Below are 22,540 nucleotides of genomic sequence, written 5' to 3'. Positions count from 1 at the left end.
GTGTGTTGTGGCTTATTAAAGTTTTTTTGTAGGATATTCGTCTTTTGTTTTAATAATAATTAATATCGCGGTGCCTGGAGCTTAGTCAGTTAAGCATCCAACTTCTGATTTTGGCTCAGGTCATGATCGCAGGGTTGTGCAATGGAGCCTCGAGTCTGGCTCCACACTTGGCGCAGAGTGTGCTTGAGATTCTCTCTCTCCCCCGTCCCTTACCCCCTCCCCACTCAGGAAATAAATAAATAAATAAATAAATAAATAAATAAATAAATAAATAAAGGAATTGTAAAAAAACAATAATATTTTTGGTTATCTCTATTACTATTAGGTCTCTAGTTTGATAATTAAGGAACTATTGTCATTAGGCACCCTTCAAAATTTATAAATATAAGGTTCTGTGATTTAGTAAATAGACTATTCAGTGCACAGGTTTTCCTTTTCCCACCCATTAATGAAGCAGTGATATAAATTACATTTCTGCATCATAGAACATACAATCCTTCTTTGTAATTATGTGGTGGGTAGGTATGAGTTTAGAATAGATTGTAGTCATCAGTAAAATGTAGTAGGTTTGGATTGAGTAGAGATTAACAGTAAATAAGTGGCATGACCTATATATTCTAAGTATCAAGAGCTATTTGAATTGCTTCCTTAATGGTCACTGTAACATTGCTGGCATCTTTTGTACTCACTTCAAAGTAGGAATAGTTGCTGTTGTCCTTGTAAAAGGCCTGCGCTTTTCCTATAGACTCTTGACAGGCATTTAGGTTAATCTTATTACCTCCAAATCGCAAAGTAAAATATCTTACCATTTTTAATATCTACATAATGCATGAATTATTTCCTTTGGTTGCCTGAATCCTGGAAACTTTGAATATCATCTATACTAAACTTAAGAAGGCAGTCAGATCCCTTTGGCTTCTGAATCATTTTGGTCAGCTTTGTCCCAATCTGCATAGAAAGAATGTTCATCCACTTTGTAATCTCTATTTTAAAACTTCATACTTATTTTGTGGAACATCTGCGTATCAGATTTACTGGTTACATATATATTCATAACAGAAATCTTCCCACCTCCAGGAACTACAAGGAAAATTACTTGAAAATGCTTGTTTGTTACAAAATTTTAACTCCAGAACTGTATCAAACATATCCAGTGCTTTTTAATCCCTTCGTGTGGATCCAAGATTCCATTTGGTACATTTCTCTTTATCTTACAGAACTTCATTTAGTATTGCTCATAGCATGGGTTCACTAGTGTTAGATTTTTCTCATCTTTCTTTGATCTGAAGCATATTTATTTCCTCTTTTATATTTGAAGGTTGATTATATTAGATGTAAAATTCTAGGTTGATAAGCTTTTATTTCCAGCACTTTAAAGATGTCATTTATTTTCTTTCAGTCTGTTAATATTGTTGTTTTCCCCTTTAAGTAATGTCTTTTTTTCCTCCCTGGCCGCTTTTAAGATTCATCTCTCTGTCTTTGGTTTTCATCAGTTAATGGTGTGACTATGTGTGGTTCTCTTTATAGTGATCTTTCTCGGGGTCCTTTGAGGCTGAAGTTCAAGTTCACATTCTCACCATTTGGGTCGCCTCCTTTGGATAATCAGTAGGGTGTTGTTAGTTGAAAAATGTATTCAAGAATTAGCCACAAAACTAGCTTCATATCAACAAATAATAGTGACAATGAAACTAATAATAATTTTAAGTCACTGAATAGGTAGGACTTAATATTTCTTAGGCTGGACACCATGCCATTCACAACCCAATCCAAGGTTATTAGCTTTATTTTCCCAGCAACACTTTTGCTTCACACATTTTGAAGTCTTTACTATATAAACCATTGCCACAAAATGAGATGTTGTAGATTAAGATTTTTGCCATGCAATTAACCAGACTCAAAATGTGACTCTGGGAATAGGGGGTTGTAAGAAATGGAATGAAGGTAAAAGCTGCTAAGGTCCCAGAGTAGAGATACTAAATTTAGTGAAGATACTTTACAAAGTAAAAACTCTAGGAAAACTCTTCTGTGAAATGATAAACTCCCCTAGGATGATATCAGAAATTTGAACAGAAAGAAAGGCAATACATCAAGTAACAAATTCTCAATGACTGAGGATGAGTTACCAAGAGGTCAGAACATGACAGTGATGAAGGGATAAGCCAAGTATTTTTTTGTTTTTTGAATCAAAAAGACTTTTATCACTAGTTTTCAACAACTTCTTTATTAATTGATTTATTCAAAGTATTTCTTGGAAATCCTTTGAGAGTGATCTACTCTCGTATTTTTGCCTCCTTCTGTAGGCCATTTCCTTTGTCCTATAGTGATCCCTTGTCTTCTATACTTAGCAGAGATGCAATTTTAATATGATTTCATATTAAATAGCATGGATCTGCTGAGAATTTATGCGTGACATTCATATCCAATTCTAACTCAGGAATCTGCTTAGTACTTTCTATACACTGACATTTAACAACCATTTCTTTTCATCTGATAGAATCCCATTCTACACTCTAAACTAGAATTATTAGCAATTTATTGTCCACTAGTCATCATTTCTTTTCCATCCATCTGGGTCATAAATATATTTTCCTTAATTATCACTAAATCTTCTCTAATTCCTTAACCTTAATTATATGCAAATTAACATCCTTCCTAAAATATTTGGGAACTAAACTGCAGCATCATATGACATCAAACAAATTCTGATCACTCAAATTCATCTAGTTTCGTCTTAGCACCTTGGTCTCCCATTTTCTCAGGTCACACTGTTTTGCCTAAAGCTACTATTTCTTTAGCATGCATGACTCGAAGTTGTCTTCTATCTCTTTATCATCCAACATGTGCCCTTATTCTTATTCATGCTCCATCCATAGATAAAAATGGAACAAATGTCATGTTGTTGATTTTTCCCCATTTATTCACATTATTAAGAATGCATTTCATGCAGCTTTTTTTATAGAGACAGGTTTAAACTTAATTGAGTAGAGATGTTCATTTGTCTGTTTTGCCAAGTGAAATGAGATGGAATAATTTCTAAGACAATTTCCAGCTTTCACATATAATTGTTTAAGGTTACTGCAAAGCAGGCTTCCTCTCTTTTTCTCTGAAAGTATAATAATTTAATATTTTTATTTTTGTGCAAGTAAACTCAATACCATCAGCTAAGCAGTCATTGTTTTGAGATCACTGTCTTCCTAAACTCATTATTGTCTGGACTAATTTTATCTCTTGCTTTCTTTTTTGTCTAACTTCATACATTTTCCTAATACTTTCTAATACAAAAATGTAAAATGCAGAATAAAAATATTTACACTCTAAGAATTGGACACAATAATTGTTAGTAAAACTTCCAAAATAGTGGTATATAGGAATGGTTAAAGATTCTGTTTTCTCACGTTGAAAAAAGTATGACTATCATATATCATCTTATACCAAAAGAAAAAAATACCACTTTAAGTCCCCTCTCCTCTTTAGTTTTGCTATTTCCTTTTTTCAAAACTAGACCTTGACAACTTCCTCCCTCAAAACCATTATAGATAGAACAGTATATACAAGCAAAAAAGTCAACAGCATTTTATAGTTATCATTGCTGACAAAGTTTCTCTGGTTGCATTTCCAGATGTGCATAACCATGAACACAACCTCATCTGGCTAAAATCTTATTAGAGATCACTTTGCCATGCGATCCAACCTCAGCCAGAAGAACTGATTTGGGATACTTCCAGGGATTATCTTGTCATTTGAGTATTGAGGAAGGAGAGGCTGGGTGACCCAAGACTCTGGAACTCCTTACCATGCTAGAGCTCACGATCTCAGAGTTTTTGGCTCAGAACCTCTGCCAGAGTGAAGTTGTGGTTCTTTGAGAGATGGGGTCATTGTTATTATTCTTCCAGTCTCCAAGGCAAAATACATCGTATGACCAGCTATGTAGGTAATGCCAAAAACCACCTGGAAAAGACCCACAATTGTCACAGGGCCACATTGAAATGTGAATCATTGAAACTGCTGATCACTACAAAACTATGACAATTTTATTTTTTATCCTTCACCAGATGATGGTTAACTGAAAGGACCAAAGAGAAGGCACTTAAAGGAAGAATTCAGCTTGCTAAAAGTGACATTTATTTTCTTCTGACTTACTATGGCCCACATGATGTTATTCTAACTGACCTATTTAGAAACACTTAAGAGTAATATAACAAGCAGTTGGTGGAGGATTGGCAATTTTCTTAAGCTGGTTCATGCGTCACTCTGCTTTTGTTTGTCCAGCTGCCAGTATAAATTATGATCTGTTGAAGTGGATCTTGCTTGGCACCCTCTGGAGTTGGCTTGAACATTTGGATAGTCATATGTATCTCTTTCTGAACAAGTGCATCATTCAATGGACTCATGTAGTTCAGATGATGCACAGATATTCTGTGAGCACAGAGGTCATCAGTATTGGTGGGAAAATGGAACAAGGAGAAAGACCAAAGGACATGTGAATCTGTTCCATTCTAAATGTTACTCAATGTGCTAGGACGGTGTGACACCAAGACCTTATTGGTGGTCCAGCCATCTGGGTTTTCCCAGACATTCTGGCTGAATCACTTTGCTGCTGGTTACAGTCCATGTGTTCTACACATTCCTGTCTGCCCTCTTCCTCAGTTCCTTCCTCCACTTTTCTCCATGTGAAACTTCTTCAGGGTTTGGCATATGCTTCTATAGCAGCTAGTCTGAGTGCCTCACACTGAGACTGAGAATGACACAAGAGGTGTGGGAAACTGTGTCCCTAAGTTATACTTGTTTCCTTTAACCCTCTTTCTTCTGTCTTTCATTAACATTAAATTCACACTTTAAATTCATATATATTGGGCAGCCCGGGTGGCTCAGCAGTTTAGTGCCACCTTCAGCCCAGGGCCTGATCCTGGAGACCTGGGATCGAGTCCCTCGTCTGGCTCCCTGCATGGAGCCTGCTTCTTCCTCTGCCTGTGTCTCTGCCTCTCTCTCTCTCTCTCTGTCTCTCATGAATAAATAAGTAAAATATTGAAAATAAATAAATACATTCATATATATTCAGTTAAAATTTAAATTCTATTACTCTCTTTATGATTATCTTCTCAACTGTGTACCACTTATAGAAAATTAGTATATTGTAAGAATGTGTTTTCCCTTTTATCAACAATCTAGATATTCTCTTTCCTTTTCTCTGTTGTCTACCTCCCCAGACCCCTAATTTCCTTCCATTTCCCAGGGTTTTTGGACATAGGCAGAGACACCCTAAATGTGCTGTGGAAAGTGTATGTATGTGTGTATGAATTTGTGTGTTAAATATTTTGCGTGTGTTACTTCTTTTGATTCTCACAACTGTGTGAGGTAGGTGATGGTACCTTTTTTAATGAGAAAAAAGTTTGGGCTTAAGAAAGGTTGGGTAATTTGCTGACAATCTGAGTGCTGGGTAGTAGTGTAGTATGTGTACCGGAGGGTGGCTGTGTGTTTCCAGAGTAGGTGCTCTCAGCTACCTTGCTATATAATTTCTCACTTTAATCCCTGCAGTGTATGAAAAGCTTGTGCTTATACAAACATGGGGTATTTTAGGGCTAGGAAGAGAAAAGAAAGAAGACTCACTGCATGTCTGATGGATTAATACTCACTATTTTCTGGAAAAGAAAACCATAGTTTTTTGTGTTTACAGGGTTTTTCAACTTTTTGGTACCACTTTGTTACTTTTCAGGTCCTTGAGAAGTTGGCTGGAAGATGTGGCTTTCTGCCAAGAACACAAACTTGGAGGAGTTAAAAGACTACATGGCTGACGTTACACCATAGTGGGAGTATCTACACATCAAAACATTGTTTAATAAACAACTGAAAATTGCAAGAATAGTGGGTATTACAGGATAATTTCCCACCACAATGTTGGGAAATTGTTCTCTTTGCTTTAGTTACTATTAGTCAGAGATAAAGATTGCATGTGGCGGTTTGTGTAAGACAATTTCACTTCAAATGTTAAAGGGCAGTCATTTTTATAAAGGTAGCTTTTAAGTGTTTAAAGGTTTATACGAATCACAATTCAAACTTTTTAGTTTTGTTTGTTTGTTTGTTTTAGTTTTTTTTTTTTTTTTAGTTTTCTTCCATTCATAGTATGATCTGTACTTTTCATTAAGGTAAGATGTGTTCTTTTAAACTTTTAGGTATGTAAATAGTAGCCAAAAAGTAGTTTTGAGTTCATATTATGTACTAACTACTTTTCTAACTTCTATAGGTAGTGTGAGGCTATAGATGATACAGTTCTTGTCCAAAGGGAATTTATGATTGTGTGATAGATTAATTCTACACATGACAGAGAAGGAGTAATAAATCATATAATCATATACAGAATAAAATGGTATCAGTAACAGGTGAGTACATGTTGGTCTGAACTCCAAAGTGAGTAAAGGATTTGAGATAAAGGATTTGAGACAATTTGTAGAAGTGATATAGAAAGCCTATAGAGAAGATATGCAGAGGTAAAGAGGAACTGAGGACACATCCTAAACAAACCCACGAACGTCATGATAAGCATTGTCTCATACGGAGGCAACTGACCTTATAAGCCTAGAATTAATTGGGAATAGGGAGAGATAGTATGACAGAGAAAGAAGAATTTATATTTGTGGAGTAAGAATCTTTTGGAACTTCAAACAGAGGAATAATAAGATGTAAGATATTAATGAAATTCCGGTAAATAATAGGTTAGTTATGTAGGCATTAGGAAAAAACTAAAGTCAAGTAGTCAGTTGAGCATGTGTTTGAGCATCTCATCTCATGGTTGCCTAAGACAGGGTGATCAAAGTTCAAATGGAGAAAGAAAAATGGATATGCAGTTTGGACTACATTATGTACTGTGAATAGGCAGCCAATAGTGACATGAATGGAGACAGAAAAGTTGACAGAAATCATTCTGTTAAGTATATAATAATCATTCTACTATTGTTGAGTTTGGAGTTATCTAATAGAAAGCAGTGTGGAGTATGAAGCTGTGACTTGAGTGAGAGGTGCAGTGTGAAGGTAAAGACCTCAAGACAGCCTTCTTGATGAGGTACTGTGAAGTGATAAGGGACTGGGGGACTAAAGGTATACCAAAGTTATGAAGTAAATGTGGAGGGAAGATGAGTGGGCTAAAGTGTTGGAAAACAATATTCAAAAACTGTTCTAGAATAAGCAGGATATGTATAAATTTAGAGTCAGGGAATGGTAAACAAGTAGAGACAAAATACTAAAATCCTGTAAAGGGAAGGAATAATTGCAGAAATGTCTCACTTCTACAATTATCCCTCCCAGAAATGGAGGAAATTAAGGTCACAAGTTTGAAGATTTAACTTTCAAGAGAGGAGGTAGTTCTTAATTCTAAGTAGGAGGTACAGTAGGGGATACTAAATTAGAGGTTAAGCATACACATAGGAAAACAACGCCTTGAGAGATAGAAATGGGGGCAACAAGAGAAGGTCATCTCTTACCTTATTACTTTCTGAAGGAGATAAGTATAAAATTAACCACCAACTCTTTAACAACACAAGTAATTACAATCTTCTTCTAAGTTATAGCCTTCAGAGTTCCCAGACCAGCAGTATTACCATGACCTGAGACTATATTAGAAAAACAAATTCTTGAGCCTGCTTTGATCACAGCCCAGCAATCTATGTTTTAATCTGCCCTCCACATGATTCTATCATGCTAAGGTTTGAGAGCTTCCACTCTAAGAGGATTAGGAAGGTAAGGTGTATTAGAAGCTGGGAGTGGGTTGGGTGGGGTTTGGGAGGTCCTTGGGCAGGTCACCTCTGACTTTCAAGGGATATATGGCAAAATCAGCTTATGATATCAGTGTGCTGATAGGGATAAAAGATTAAAAGTTGCTTTTAGGTATCATAAATACCTTTTGTACACATTTGCCTTGTATTTGTTGCCCATTTCATTAGAGACTCTAATGTGGGCATTCACATCAGAAAAGGGATATGGGGGGGCAGCCTGGGTGGTTCAGTGGTTAGCGCCGCCTTCAGCCCAGTGTGTGATCTTGGAGACCCTGGGATCGAGTCCTACGTCAGGCTCCCTGCATGGAGCCTGCTTCTCCCTCTGCCTGTGTCTCTGCCTCTCTCTCTCTCTCTCTCTCTCTCTCTCTCATGAATGAATAAATAAATAAATAAATAAATGAATAAATAAATAAATAAATAAATAAATAAATAAATAAATAAAATCTTTTAAAGAAAAGGGATATGGGGCTCTGCCATAGTAAATAGTGGCAAATATTCAGTGATAAGTAGAGTCCTCAAATTTCTTCAAAACACATTATTATCAGTAACTTACATGTGCATGGAACACCAGCTCTACAAAATGGCACCTTCAAATATATCAAAGCTTTTATTTTCTATAATACTAGGTCATAGAGCTTATACTTATCTATTTTTAAATAATATTTAAATGAAGATGAACCAGGGTGAAACATGGTGTATGATCACAGTTGAAAGAAAGCCAAGCACAATTCCTGCTTCTCCTCCTTGTCTTAATCATTCCATCATGTCTCTCCAATTTTCTTCTTTTTGCTTCTAACACGTATCATTTTCCAAGGACTGTTCTCTGACTTCTCTATCTACCAACAGTACTTTAAGTAACTAGTACAATTTCAAGGATTTTGGTTGCATCTCTATTTTGAAGATGATATTTACTTCTAGTCTTAGAATATTTTTGAAAGTCTAGTGCAGTTTTTTGTAATGACGGTCTACTAAATTTTATCGAATTTAGTCTTTGTTTACTTCCAGATGCACACGATCTTGTCTAACCACCCATCCATACCTAGCAGCATATAGTTTAGGTCTCAAATGAGAGACTGTATATTCTGGTTTTACTCCCCCCAACCTCTAGATTTTTCCACCTCTTTTTCTTATTTATATAACCTTCTAAAACCTTATACCCCTCCCTTGCTTGGACTAAGATACTTATTCACATATTAACTAATTCTCTAGTGTTGATAGATTTCTTTTTTTTTTTAATTTTATGATAGAGAGAGAGAGAGAGAGAGAGAGAGAGAGAGAGAGGCAGAGACATAGGCAGAGGGAGAAGCAGGCTCCATGCACCGGGAGCCCGATGTGGGATTCGATCCCGGGTCTGCAGGATCGCGCCCTGGGCCAAAGGCAGGCGCCAAACCGCTGCGCCACCCAGGGATCCCTGTTGATAGATTTCTGAACAGAACCTGACCTGCAGTATATTCTGTGCCCTGTGCTCATATGTCCCAGTGTGACAAATCCTGATCATTACCTGATTTCCTCACAACTTGATATTTCCAGGTGGATATCATTTCAAACTCAGCACATGTAAAGTAAGCTTCCCATTTTATTTCTCAAATGGGATTTTCTTACCAATTTATTAGTCATATTTTTTCCCCAACCTTTGAGGCTTAGAACTTTTTGAGACATTTAAAACTTAATAATGAAGATTTATTAATGAAACTGTATTCCTTGACTGCATCTAATCACTTTGTCTCATAAAATCGCTGTTGTATTTTGTCCCTCTGCCTAATTTCTTTCTTTTTTTAAAAAATTTTATTTATTTATTCATGAGACACAGAGAGAGAGAGAGAGAGAGAGAGAGAGGCAGAGACACAGGCAGAGGGAGAAGCAGGCCCCACGCAGGGAGCCCGACGCGGGACTCGATCCCGGGTCCCCAGGATCAGGCCCCGGGCGGAAAAGCGGCGCTAAACCGCTGAGCCACCCGGGCTGCCCCCTCTGCCTAATTTCTACCTATTTCCCTTATGTGAAGGCTCTGTCTTCACCTCCATCAATTTTATTCTTAACCATCCTCTATATTCAGCTTAATTTTCCATTTCTTGATAAGAAATCCCCAATTAACTTAATACTGGCTGGTTTCCCTCTATTAAAACATTTCCAGATGACTTTCTTCTATTACTTAGTACATGAACACATTTAATTACAAATTCTCTTCTATATCTTTTTCCAAAACTTATATATAAGACCCTAAGAATGCATGATGACTGATTTCTTTATTATTATTTCTGTTGTGATCTTTAGTACTTAACAGAGGCTTGAAAGTTGAGTAAACAATTCGTAGTTGTTTAATAATTGATGGCTTATTTATGTAAACCTCACTTTGTTCCAAAATGATGGCATACTATAACAACTAAGAGATCAGACTCTGCCCTCAGAAAGATATAGGTCTGTATCCTAGCTTGAACATTTTCTTTTCTTTTTTTAATGGAACCAGCTCAAGCAATTTATAGGTCTCTGAACATAAGTAAATTGCCTAATCTCATTAAACCCGTTTTCTTAGCAGTAAAATAAAGACGTATGGAAACTATCTTATAGGTTACAGATTGTTGTGAGGATTAAACTTATAAGAGTTCCTATTATAAGAAGTCTCAATATGTCGTGGAAATTATTATTTGCTATTATTAATGAATATTATTAAGGAATATTTGCTATTATTAAGGCATACTGATAAGGAATTTTTTTAAAGGTTTTATTTATTTGTTCATCAGAAACACACACACACACACACACACACACACACACACACACAGAAAGAGAGAGAGAAGCAGAGACACAGGCAGAGGGAGAAGCAAGCTCCATGCAGGGAGTCTGACGTTGGACTCAATCCCTGGTCTCCAGGATCACACCCTGGACTAAAGGCGGCGCTAAACCTCTGAGCCACCAGGGCTGCCCCCTAATAAGGAATTTATTTAAAAAATAAATAATAATAATATTAAAATAAAGGTAAAAATTTTAAATCATGGCTGGAAAAAATACAAATAGACCAGGAATAAAAAGCCAGATGGGTATGTAGATATGCAAACCTAGAGGCATTGGCAACACTGAAATAGACTGTCCAGGTTCTGTTAACCAAAATAGGAAAGGAAACACAATGAATTACAAGGTTTGAATGGTCATAAAGAAAATATACAATTTGGTAGATTGGGGAATATGAATAATAGTGAAAGGGAATATAAAGGAAGGGAAAAGAAATGTTGGGAAATATCAGGAAGGGAGACAGAACATAAAGACTCCTAACTCGGGGAAACGAACTAGGGGTGGTGGAAGGGGAGGAGGGCGGGTGTTGGAGGGGAATGGGTGACGGGCACTGAGGTGGTCACTTGACGGGATGAGCACTGGGTGTTTTTCTGTATGTTGGTAAATTAAACACCAATAAAAGTTAATTAAAAAAAAAAAAGAATTCTTTAAAATAAAAAAAAAAGAATTCTAAAAAAAAAAAAAAAAAAAAAAAAAAAAAAAAAAGCCAGATGGGTATGTAGATATGCAAACCTAGAGGCAATGGCAGACACTGAAATAGACTGTCAGGTTCTGTTAACCAAAATAGGAAAGGAAACACAATGAATTACAAGGTTTGAAATGGTCATAAAGAAAAATATACAAATTTTGGTAGAGAAATAAAGTTTTTTCCTATTATCTATAAGAAATAAGCTTTTCATATTGAGACTTCTGATGGAAACACTAGATGATGTGGTTGACAGCACACTTGACAATATCCCTGGAATTATTGAGATCACCATTCCCCTTTCAGTTAGCACTCTTACACCTGAGTCATAGTATCAATGCTCAAGTCAGATAAAGCATTTTTGCAGCAGGTTGAAAGAAATGTGCTCCAAAAGTGTGGCTCTCTGTTAACATTTGGCTTAGTCCAGAGATAACGTCTAGACAGTCTAGATGGGTCCTCCAAACAGTCCTATGTAAACATCTGCAGAGTATTTCAGAGTTTACGTGTCACAACTCAAGATTGTTGTAAAAACGGTTTAGCTCTTTTCTTTTCCCTAATCTTTTCTGAAAGCCCTCACTGCTAGGTAGTTGTATTTGGGGGCAATATATCCCTCAGTTTGTCAATAAAAGGAATTTCAGACTCTCACAGATTAACTCAATCTCTTTTGAGTAAATACTCAGTAGTTCAGGGTTTCTCCTCTGTCCTACCCATGAAGACACTAGGGATAGAGGAACTCTTAGATAATTTCATGATGATAGGACTTTTTTTTTAAAGATCTTATTTATTTATTTATTTATTTGAGAGAAAGAGAGAGCACAAACCAGGGGAGGCACAGAGGGAGAGGGAGAAGCAGACTCCTTGCTGAGCAGGGAGCCCAACTGGGGGCAATACAAGGACCCCTAGAATCATGATCAGAGCTGAAGGCAGAGACAACTGACTGAGCCACCCACGAGCCTCGATGATAGAATTTTTAAATTCTGCATCAGTCTTTATGTCCCTTGGATGCTAATAAGTTTAAGTGTCAAAGTTCCCTGGAGGTTGAGCACATTACATTAATATCTGCTCTTAAAATTGTAGTAGACAAAACTTGAGTCTATCACTTAGGACAGAGTCCAGTGGTCCTCCCTTGCTGATTTGCCCACACTGGCACTACAGCTCCTCAGGATTTCAATCAGGTTGTTCTTTCCCACTCTTGGTTTGGGTTCTTCATTTCTGCCGGCAGCCTCTTGTTACGAGATTACCTCATTCTTCACTGTTGTCCTTCTTCTGTGCTTCATTCTCTCCACCACTAGAGCATACTGAAAATTGCTCTCTGTGATACTTGTGATCAGAGGGAGATTTGGCATATACCACATTTGCTCTTCTCTTTGCTCAAATATGCCATGCTATCAATGCCACTACTCCATTCAGTGGGAATTGCATACTGGTATGGGGGCACTCTTCAATGTGCTTTCCTCCTAAAAGCTCAAGTTAGAGTGAGTCAAAGTTTTTCTACTGCTGGTCTTCTGCTCTGTGTATATCAAGTATCTACCTTTTTGCCATCCACACTTCATCTTCCAGGAATGGAACCTGGAGTTATAGCTACAGCATTTATCTTCTTGTTTTTCTTCTTATGTTCCCTGGAACAAGAAATGCTTTCTTTTTATTCTTCTTCTGTCTAGAAAAGACTTCTTTTATGTGATCACTTCCTCATCCTTGAGATATCATTAACCCATTCTCTTCCTTGGGGCCATAGTGGCATTGGCAGACTTTGTGGGAACGTGATTTAAGGGAAGAATAATAATTCTTTCAGCTGATTATTTTTGGAATATTAACCCATTATGTATAATTATACTCAGAAGATCTGTCATAATTGTGGATTACCAGATAGTCTAAGGTTACAATCAAATGTCTGGAATGACACATATTTAATTCTCTTTCCATCATCCTTCACTCGAGCTGCCTGATTACACACCTCTAATCATGGTCTATGTGAATGATAAATGATGGACTTTGTGATATATAATCTGATAAACGGCTCCACACAGCCTAATGTAATCATCCCATATGTTCATTTCTAAATTTTTACTGGGCAGCTAACAAGACTTTCCCACAAAGTTTATCCAGACCTTCTTCATGGTGAGTGAAAGGACCAAGGAGAATTGATGACTCTGGCTGGAGTGCAGATGGCTTTTGGAAAGCCCAAGTTTTTTCTGGCTGTGTGCTGAGGTCTTGGATTAGGAAAAGGCCATGCTGATATAGCATTTGTTTATTTATCAAATTTAACAAACATCTTTTGGATGCCCACTATAGGCAAAGTCTGAAATTATGCCATGAATAAGTGCATTAAAATCTCTCAGTCTACTTGACCACAACATGAACCTCTTGGATTTTATTTTGATATATTCTTGGCACATGGAAAATAAATATCTTATCTTTGGGTCATTGTGCTGTTGTCCTTTTCTAGCATCAACTTCCTAAACGTTAAGAATTATTATATATTCTTATATATATTCCAATTATACATATATTCAAAGAATATATATATTCATATATATATTCATATATTCATATATATATATATATTCCAATTGTATATACGTATATGTAATTGACTAGAATAGAACTTTAGGGCTTTTCATCTCTGTAGGATAACCATACAATTTCTGTATGATCCTAACATCTGAGTTCTTTTTCTCTTCACTAAATGACCAACATGTATATCCTAACTCCATCTGCCTTTAAAGTACTTTGGATTCTTCATGTGTTTCACCAGATATAACTAGCATTTCATGCCAGAATTTGCTGCTATATCTTTTATCTATTCACCATGAATGTGATTTTGTATACCTCCTGGAGCCAGATAGTTACAAATTCAATTATGCAATCTTTCATACCCATTAAAGTCTAATGTATCTACAAGCCTCTTAGTGGAGAATAACATAGCTCTCCAGCTGGCTAATTTGCAGACACCAACACAAACACACTGGCTGTTTGAAGAGTTCCTTCATGCTTGTCCTTCTTCAGGGCTGTCAAAGTCCATAAATTTATGAAGTCTAGTTAACCTATGAGATTCTTCTTTATCCACCAGACCCATTGGTCTTAAGAGCCTTGAGATTATTACCCAAGATTTTTGAAGGATGTCTAGGAGAGGCAGAGAAAAGTATGTGCCTGTATTAAGGATTGATTAGAAAACTGAAAGAGTACCTTTTTCTTTTACGGACCTTAAAGAAAACATAGACAATACGCTTTATTTTAAAGCATTAAGACAAACCCTGACATGAGTTAAAGCTAACCCTCTTATTCAGGGCCATGAAATATCCACAGTAGCACCCTACTATATCCATGTTTATTCAGGACCCCATTTCCTCTGTGAATTACAGAAAGATAAAAGTATAGCCTCAAATTCACTAGGATGAAAAAAGTAAACAAGGACCCTTTGAAAAGGTAGGGTTATTTTAGGAGTGTGTCTATTGAATTATTAAGATAAGAGGTTCTAGTCTGTTAGAAGCTCCTGTAACAGAATCAAACCCAATGAGAGAGATCCTAAGCAAACTCCAATGTGGTTTCACTTTTATCTACATCTCTGGTTTTGTCATCTGTTTATTAGTTCAAAGAACATACTTTAATTTGCCAAGTTAATTTTATCAATAAAGTAATTTACTTTTATTCTAATTTAATAAAATTAAACTAAAAAATACATTAGTACCATGTCCTCCTTTCCACCTACATTTCACCTCCCTAGAAGCATTTGCTTTCACCTTTTTTAATGGTTTCTTTTGGTAGTCAACACCGTATTTCTGAATAATATTCAAACTTTGATTTTTAAAAGAATTAGTTATCTTCAAAAACACTCTGTGGTAGCCAGTCTTCAAGATGACACTTAGTGACTTCCTTCTACTGGTTTATATCCTTGTGTAGTCTCCTCCTGTATTGAGTAGGTTTGAGCAGCTCACATAGCCAACCAACAAGATACTGTGGAAATGCTGATATGCCACTTCCACACGCAGGGCATAAGACACATTGAATCTTCCACTTGCCTCATTCACTGGAGAAGTCAGTTACAGTGTTGTGAGGATGCCCAAGCAGCTCTTTGGAGAGGTCCATGTGGTGAAATCTATATGTACTGACCTCTTGCTAATAGCCCAACTTGCCAGCCAAGTGAGTGAGCCATCATGAAAGCGAATTCTCTAGCCCCATCTGAGTCACAGCCAACATCTTGACTACAACCTTACAAGAGACCCTAAGCTATTCCCTAATTATTCCCTAATTCCTAACCCACAGAAACTATGTGAGATAATATTTATTGTTGTTTTAACATATAATTTTTGGGACAATTTGTTCTGCAATAATTATTAAGTTAAACATTGCCTATAATAGAAGGTGTTAAGCTCTCTTTCAAGCCCACACCCTTCCCAATTAATATACAAATTCACACTTCTCCTGTCTTCATCTTACCATAGAGTAATTTCATATTTTGGGGTTATAGCACTATTCATTGTTTATATTATTATGCATTTATAAATATTCACAGCATAATCATGTAGTATTCTGTAATTATACTTCTTTCCTCCTACAGTGTTTTATAAATATACTCTCAGCATGTCTAAAAAGGTATTATAAAATCCATCAATTTCAGTAATTTTTTCCTCTAGAAACACTATATTGGGACTCTTTCTGCTTCTTTTCCAATCTAGACTGGCTGCTCTCCAAGCTACACAAAGCTCTTATTCTAATAATTCCCTTCACAACCATCATCATTGAAATTCCCTTTAAAAATTCGCATGTAGGGACCCCTGGGTGGCTCAGCGGTTGAGCATCTGCTTTGGCTCAGATCATGATCCTGGGATCTGGGATCAAGTCCTGCATCGGGCTCCCCGCAAGGCTCCCTGTCTGCTTCTTCCTCTGCTTGTGTCTCTTCCTCTCTATCTGTGTCTCTCATGAATAAATAAATAAAATCTTTAAAAAAATAAAAAAAGATAAAATAAATTAAAAAATAAAATAAATAAAAATTCTATAGAATTTGTTTTTTGGATTACTTATCTATATCTATTGCTTTGTTTAGTTGGAGGAAATTCTTCAATAGCCTCCCCTTTTTTGGATGAAGGGTAAGTTCTAAAAATCTTATATGAATATAAAACAATTTTTTCTACTCTTACATTAAATATTTATTTAACAATTGTTCTTTATTGTTTTGTGTCTATTTTAAAATCAAGTTTTGGGGATCCCTGGGTGGCGCAGTGGTTTGGCGCTTGCCTTTGGCCCGGGGCGCGATCCTGGAGACCCGGGATCGAATCCCACATCGGGCTCCTGGTGCATGGAGCCTGCTTCTCCCTCTGCCTGTGTCTCTGCCTCTCTCTCTCTCTCTCTGTGTCTATCATAAATAAATAAAAATTAAAAAAAAATAAAATAAAATCAAGTTTTGTCAAGGACTTAAAGGCTGTTTTGGAACTATGATTTTCACTACTATTTCCAATGAGAAAGCTTATTTGTTCACACTTAAAATTGTTAATTTTTATGTTTTTAAAATATAGAAAACCGAAAAGTTTTTTTTTTTAGTTAAAGAAAAATAAGCACAGAAGTTGGAATAATCACTCAATGTGACATTTAGTTCCTAATAATTTTCTTGTAAAAATGATTTTAAAAAGATATAATGATGAATTAAAATGCAGATACTTGAATCTAGTTTCACAATACTGCATAATATAGTAGAATAAATTATACTGTATATAGATAGTATATATATATTTTATATAATTTCTCAAATATTTTTAAAATGTGGTATTTTGGTATCATAATTATATATATTTATTACATAATATATAAACTATAAACTTTATATATCTATATATAGTATTAATTAGACAGGGAGCTCAAAATTTGAGCATATTTTGTACGTTTATTGTACATTTATGCTGCACATTTTCTGAATCCAATAAATTCATGATTCTCTATAACATTTTAAATGGAAATACAGACTAGACACCAAAACTCTATCATTCTTACACAACCCCCACTCTTCATCAGTTATCTTCTAAATATATTTTAGATGGATTAGTAATTATTAATGGTTAAATTGGTGAAAAAGTTTGCAAAGTTCACTTAGACATCTGTAAATGTTGATGAATCTAGAATGCTACTGAGACTTGTAATCAAGTAAGAAAAAATGTTATAAAAGAGAATTTAATACACTTTATGGAATGTTACAGTTTACTGAGCTTTTTTTATAACATATAAAATTATCTGTATTAATTTCATTATCAGAGACAAAAATGATTAACAACACACATAGGTTTGCAATCTTACTGAAGCTAACAGGAAAAAGAAAGTGGTTAAGTGTAGTTGGGGTATAAGTCATAGCTGGGGTATAGAAGTAGAAAGGGGTAATTGCAGCAAATAAGGCTCACAAAGTAAGTTGATTTATATTCTCAAGGCCCTTGTAAGGAGGTCCAGGCACTTGAACTTGATCCTATAGACAATGGGCAGCCAAGAGTGTCACATGTAGGTGAGTGAAATGATTGTTTGTTTAAAAAAGGTAACCAAAAGCAATGTGACAGACAAATGAATGAGAGACACTAGAGTAATCCTAGAAAAAAATAATGAGATTAACTTGAGAAGTCAGAATAATGATTTAGAGAGAGAGAGGAAGAGAAACCAAGAAACAGACTCTTAGTTGTAGAGGACAAACTGATGGTTGCCAGAGGGAGATGGGTGGGGGATGCATGAAATAGGTGATGAGAATTAAGGAATGTATTTGTCATGATGAGCACCAGGTAATGTATGGAATTGCTGGATCACTCTACTGTACACCTGAAACTACTATAGTATTGTATGTTAACTAATTGGAATTAAACTTAAAACTAGCTGAATAAATAAATTAATTAAATAAATGAAAAATAGAGAAATTAAAAAAAGAAGACGTAACAATGCTATTAAAAAGAGAGTAGATTCTGAGACTTTTCAGAGATAAAATCCATAACTGGGGAATATGAATAATAGTGAAAGGGAATATAAAGGAAGGGAAAAGAAATGTTGGGAAATATCAGGAAGGGAGACAGAACATAAAGACTCCTAACTCGGGGAAACGAACTAGGGGTGGTGGAAGGGGAGGAGGGCGGGTGTTGGAGGGGAATGGGTGACGGGCACTGAGGTGGACACTTGACGGGATGAGCACTGGGTGTTTTTCTGTATGTTGGTAAATTAAACACCAATAAAAGTTAATTAAAAAAAAAAAAAAAAAAAAATCCATAACTGTTGGTTGCCAGGGGAGATGGTGTGAGAGTTTGGGTAAAATAAAGCAAAGGGAGTGAGAGATATAGGCTTCCAGTTATGGAATGAATAAATCATGGGAATAAAAGCTACAGCATAATGAATACAGTAAGTGATATTGTAAGAGTGATGACATAATGGGGCAGATGGTAGCTACACTTGTGGTGAATGTAGCAAAATGTATAAATTCATCAATTCACTAGGTTGTACACCTGAAACTAATGTAACATTGTGTGTCAACAATGCTCAAATAAAAATAAATAAAAATAAATCCACATGTTTTATAGACCTTGTGGATGCCTGAAACAAGGGGAGAAAGAGTGAGGAACAAAGAATGATTAGGGCTTCTGTCCTGGGCATAAGAGAATACAATTATAGTTTCTATTACTATAGCATGTCACAATTTACAAAGCACTTTCATGTATACTGCATTCCATTGTTTCAATAACCTGTGATAAATTAGTATGAATTAAATAACAATCTTAATAAGGCTCGGGCTGCTACCAAGTAATTTCTTTGAGAGATACTATATGTAGGTACTTTCTCCAGTGACCTTTCTTCCTTATAAAGCACAGTCAACTTGTGTTCCCTATATCAAAAATTCCTATACAGCTATATTGTCTTTGCTTCTCCCCATGTTACCAGATAAATGGATTTTTACAATAGCTTATTTAATGGTCATATGGTTGTGTCTCTGTCTCCAAAAAAAAGTGATTTAGTTAGTATTTCTCAAACCTTAAAAAAGAATGAGAATAATCAGAGAATCCTAATAAAATGCATACTAATTCAGTGGTAGGGCCTGAAACTCTGAATTTTTAACACGCTGCCTGGCAATGTCAGTGTTAGTAGTCCATAGAACAAATTTTGATTAGAAAGGATTTATACCAACGCTACACATACATTTGAATACATACACACACACACACACACACACACACACACACACACCCCTGGTTAAGCAGGTGTGTCATTCTGGGATATTTATATCTTATTTCATTTTAAACATCACAACCATTTCCTCACAGATTTCAAACTAGACAATAGCTGCTACCAAATGTATATGTAATATGTGGGTTTTTGTTTTTCTTCAGTAATATAGCTACATTCCATTTCTGTCACTCTTGGTAAGCATTCCCCTAAGGTTTCTAACTAAGCATGTTAGTGGTCTTTTTCAAGAAGACAACTCATAACTACCTCATTGTTAGTTGTTCATTAATAGTTCTCTTACTGGCAACTTGGATGTATGCCTCTTAATATTGCAAGTATTTTAAAATTAAAATTACTTCCAAGGCATTTCAAATGCTCCTGGCAATAAGGTCCACTTGGAAGCAGAATTTTTAATTCTCCTCCCACAGGTCTTTTCTTTTATGATTCCATAGCCTTGTGGGTTTCCTTAATAGTTTGAAATTCCACAATATAAACCATGTGTGTTGAAAGACATCTGAAATCATTGACATGCCTCAGGGTCTCAGGATTAAGCAACTATCAGCTCTGTCCTCATGTAATTGAACTCAAAGAGGTAATCTCCCATTTACATCCAGCTTACACATTCCTTCTTTTTCTTTCTTCTCCTCTATCCCTATATTTCCTCTTAGAGGAAACCCATTTATGGTTCAGATACATTTCTCCCTTAATGTATTTTTATCCCCAGGGAATTCCCTTAATTCAAACCTCAAAAAATGGACACTAACTCTTAGTATACAAAGAGGTAATCTTGAAAGCAATGGTTGATTTTTATGAGACTCTAAGAGCTCAGCCAGTCTGGAGAGAGAAAGGCTCATCCCTGATGGTTAGGCAAAAAGTCTTTAGTCCCATTTATGCTGAATACATGAGATACGTTGAAAGGTATAGGCTAATCAGTGCAAGCACTAAACTCTCAAAGGTCCTGGGATCCTTGAATAGGGTGGCCACCAAGAGTATGTTGCCTAACTTCTTATTCGATTCAAGAATCCTTAACACTGTGTCCTTGAAATTCATTCAAGGTGCCATGAGTACCTTCTGAAGGGCTGAGACCCTAGCTGGACAGCTCCAGTTGTTAAACATCTGTAACTGTGAGCAGCCACATGCATTCTCTCCAGCTGCTCTAAGGTTTTATACTATTCCTGCTCACCTCCTGGGATTTTATGTTCTTGCCTTTTCAGTTCTATAGTGTTAATTAATTCCTGTTTACAGCTTTCAGTATTGTACCATAAGTGCTCCTAAAATCACTTAAGTTAGGAGCTTAGTTTTCGTTAAAATACAGTGAAACCTGAACTTTGACACGTTAACATCTAAGACTACATCTCATCACTGTACTTTGAAATTCAGAGAAACTTCTGGTTTCAAATGCCTTACCGCTCTCTTAAGGAATTTGATGATGTCGATCTAACCATAGGATACGTACCTTTTTCCTCCCAGTTTTGGCCGCACCATTGAAGAATTAAACAATATGCATTAGGCCACACATAGTGCTGAAGACCCAACTGGGAATATAGCCCAGGAAACTTGGCTCCCAGTCTGGTGTGTTTCTAACCACATGACCATCATTTCTGAAGACTGTAAATTCACATAGTACTCTTCCTGCTGAGATATGCAGGAGACAGTCAGGTTGGTAAACTGGACACGTCAATGCATGCTAAGGAAGTCCGTTAACTGAATAGTGTGTATTCTCCAGGATTCCTGTTGTCATTGACTGTGAATGGTCCACATTTTAGTAGTGATATCACGACACGCGGCATTTTTGAGGGTCCTTTCATTATAGATTGCCCTAATATTCCTAATATTCTTGGCTCCTTATCTTTCTGGACACGGATTTTCCTCCGTCTCTCTGAAAAGGCACTCCTAACTGTTGGCAACTGGCTGTGGCTGTGTTGCATGTGTACCATGCCCTCCAATAAGCTTCCTGAGAGGCTGAACCACTCTCTGCTGAGATTTCAACCATACGCCTTTAAACCTGAAACAGATGTTATCTTGGCTGCAGTCATTTGTCCTGAGCTTCTCTATTTGCATTTTATACAAGGCAGGTAAAAGGCAGGTGATTTGCTGCCTCACTCTGTGGAGAAAGAAGAAAGGGAGAGAGAGGGTGAAACAGGACGGAGGGAGAGAATAGACACAGAAACTAGAAGAATTAAGCCACATGGAGACAGAGAGTACAACCACTTGAACATCTATTATCCTAATATCATATGCTATAGTTTGGCTACTACTGATTTGCCTGGCATCCCTCTTGAATCATATTTGTGGCCACCCAGATTAATGATGTGAGCTGATCTCTTGATTTAATATCAGCTTGCTCTTTTCAGCTCCCATGTCATTTACTGTCTTAAAAAAAATGTACTGCTTGTTACTCAGCCGTCTGTGTTTTCAAGAACTCAGTCTTTTTTTTTTTTTTCCTCCTTTTTGTATGGGAACCAGGAACTAGAAAGCATTAAATGAGGAAAATTAACCACTCACAGAAAAGGTGAAAGCCCAGAGAAAAGGGGTTTGTCTTTTATGGTTTATATTTTGTAAGCTGTGGGTGTGACTCAATTTCCTCACCACCCACATAAAAAGGTTGCCACCCAATCACTGTTTTTTTCTATCCACAACCCCTCCCCTTTGATTTTGGCTAGGAGAGACCCTAAGAAAGACTGCCCTTTCTGGAAGTTGCAGCCTGTGACATATAAAAGCTGTTAGCTGCTCCTGCAGCCAGCAGCATTCAAACCTTGCAGAGTTTTGCTCTCTGAGAGCTTGTAATAAGACACACTCTTAAAAGAGTTCATGCTACAACCTAGCAAAGAACTTTAAATTTTTGGAAGAACAATATATTCATTTTGGCATTCTGCAGAGGTAAGCTCTTTAGCTCAACAAGTTTATTTTGCATGCATTCGTTTTATACTAGCTCACATTTTTATTTTATTTTATATTTTTAAAAAATGAGATTGACTTATTATAACTATTTTTTTGTGTGTATTTTATCACTTGGTGTCCATATATGTCTAGGACACATTTTCAGCACATTCTCTGTTGTTACCTGTGATGCATTTTTCCTTCTCACTCTCAAAATTAATTTCAATTCCTAAAGATTTCCCTCTGA

General features: G+C 36.3%; 1 protein-coding gene across 1 annotated transcript in view; it reads left to right on the top strand.

Moving 5' to 3' along the window:
- Positions 1 to 22,134: 22,134 nt before the first annotated feature.
- The window catches only part of PI15 (peptidase inhibitor 15), a 31,203-nt gene continuing 30,797 nt past the window's right edge, over positions 22,135 to 22,540 (top strand). The window contains exon 1 of the mRNA XM_041769667.1: positions 22,135 to 22,293. The gene's annotated coding sequence lies outside the window, so the exon portion shown is untranslated. The remainder of the gene's footprint in view (positions 22,294 to 22,540) is intronic.

The sequence above is a fragment of the Vulpes lagopus genome, chromosome 9 (assembly GCF_018345385.1).
Source record: "Vulpes lagopus strain Blue_001 chromosome 9, ASM1834538v1, whole genome shotgun sequence".
NCBI lineage: Eukaryota > Metazoa > Chordata > Mammalia > Carnivora > Canidae > Vulpes > Vulpes lagopus.
The sequence above is the reverse complement of the archived record's forward strand: the minus strand, read 5'-3'. Positions and strand labels throughout refer to the sequence as shown.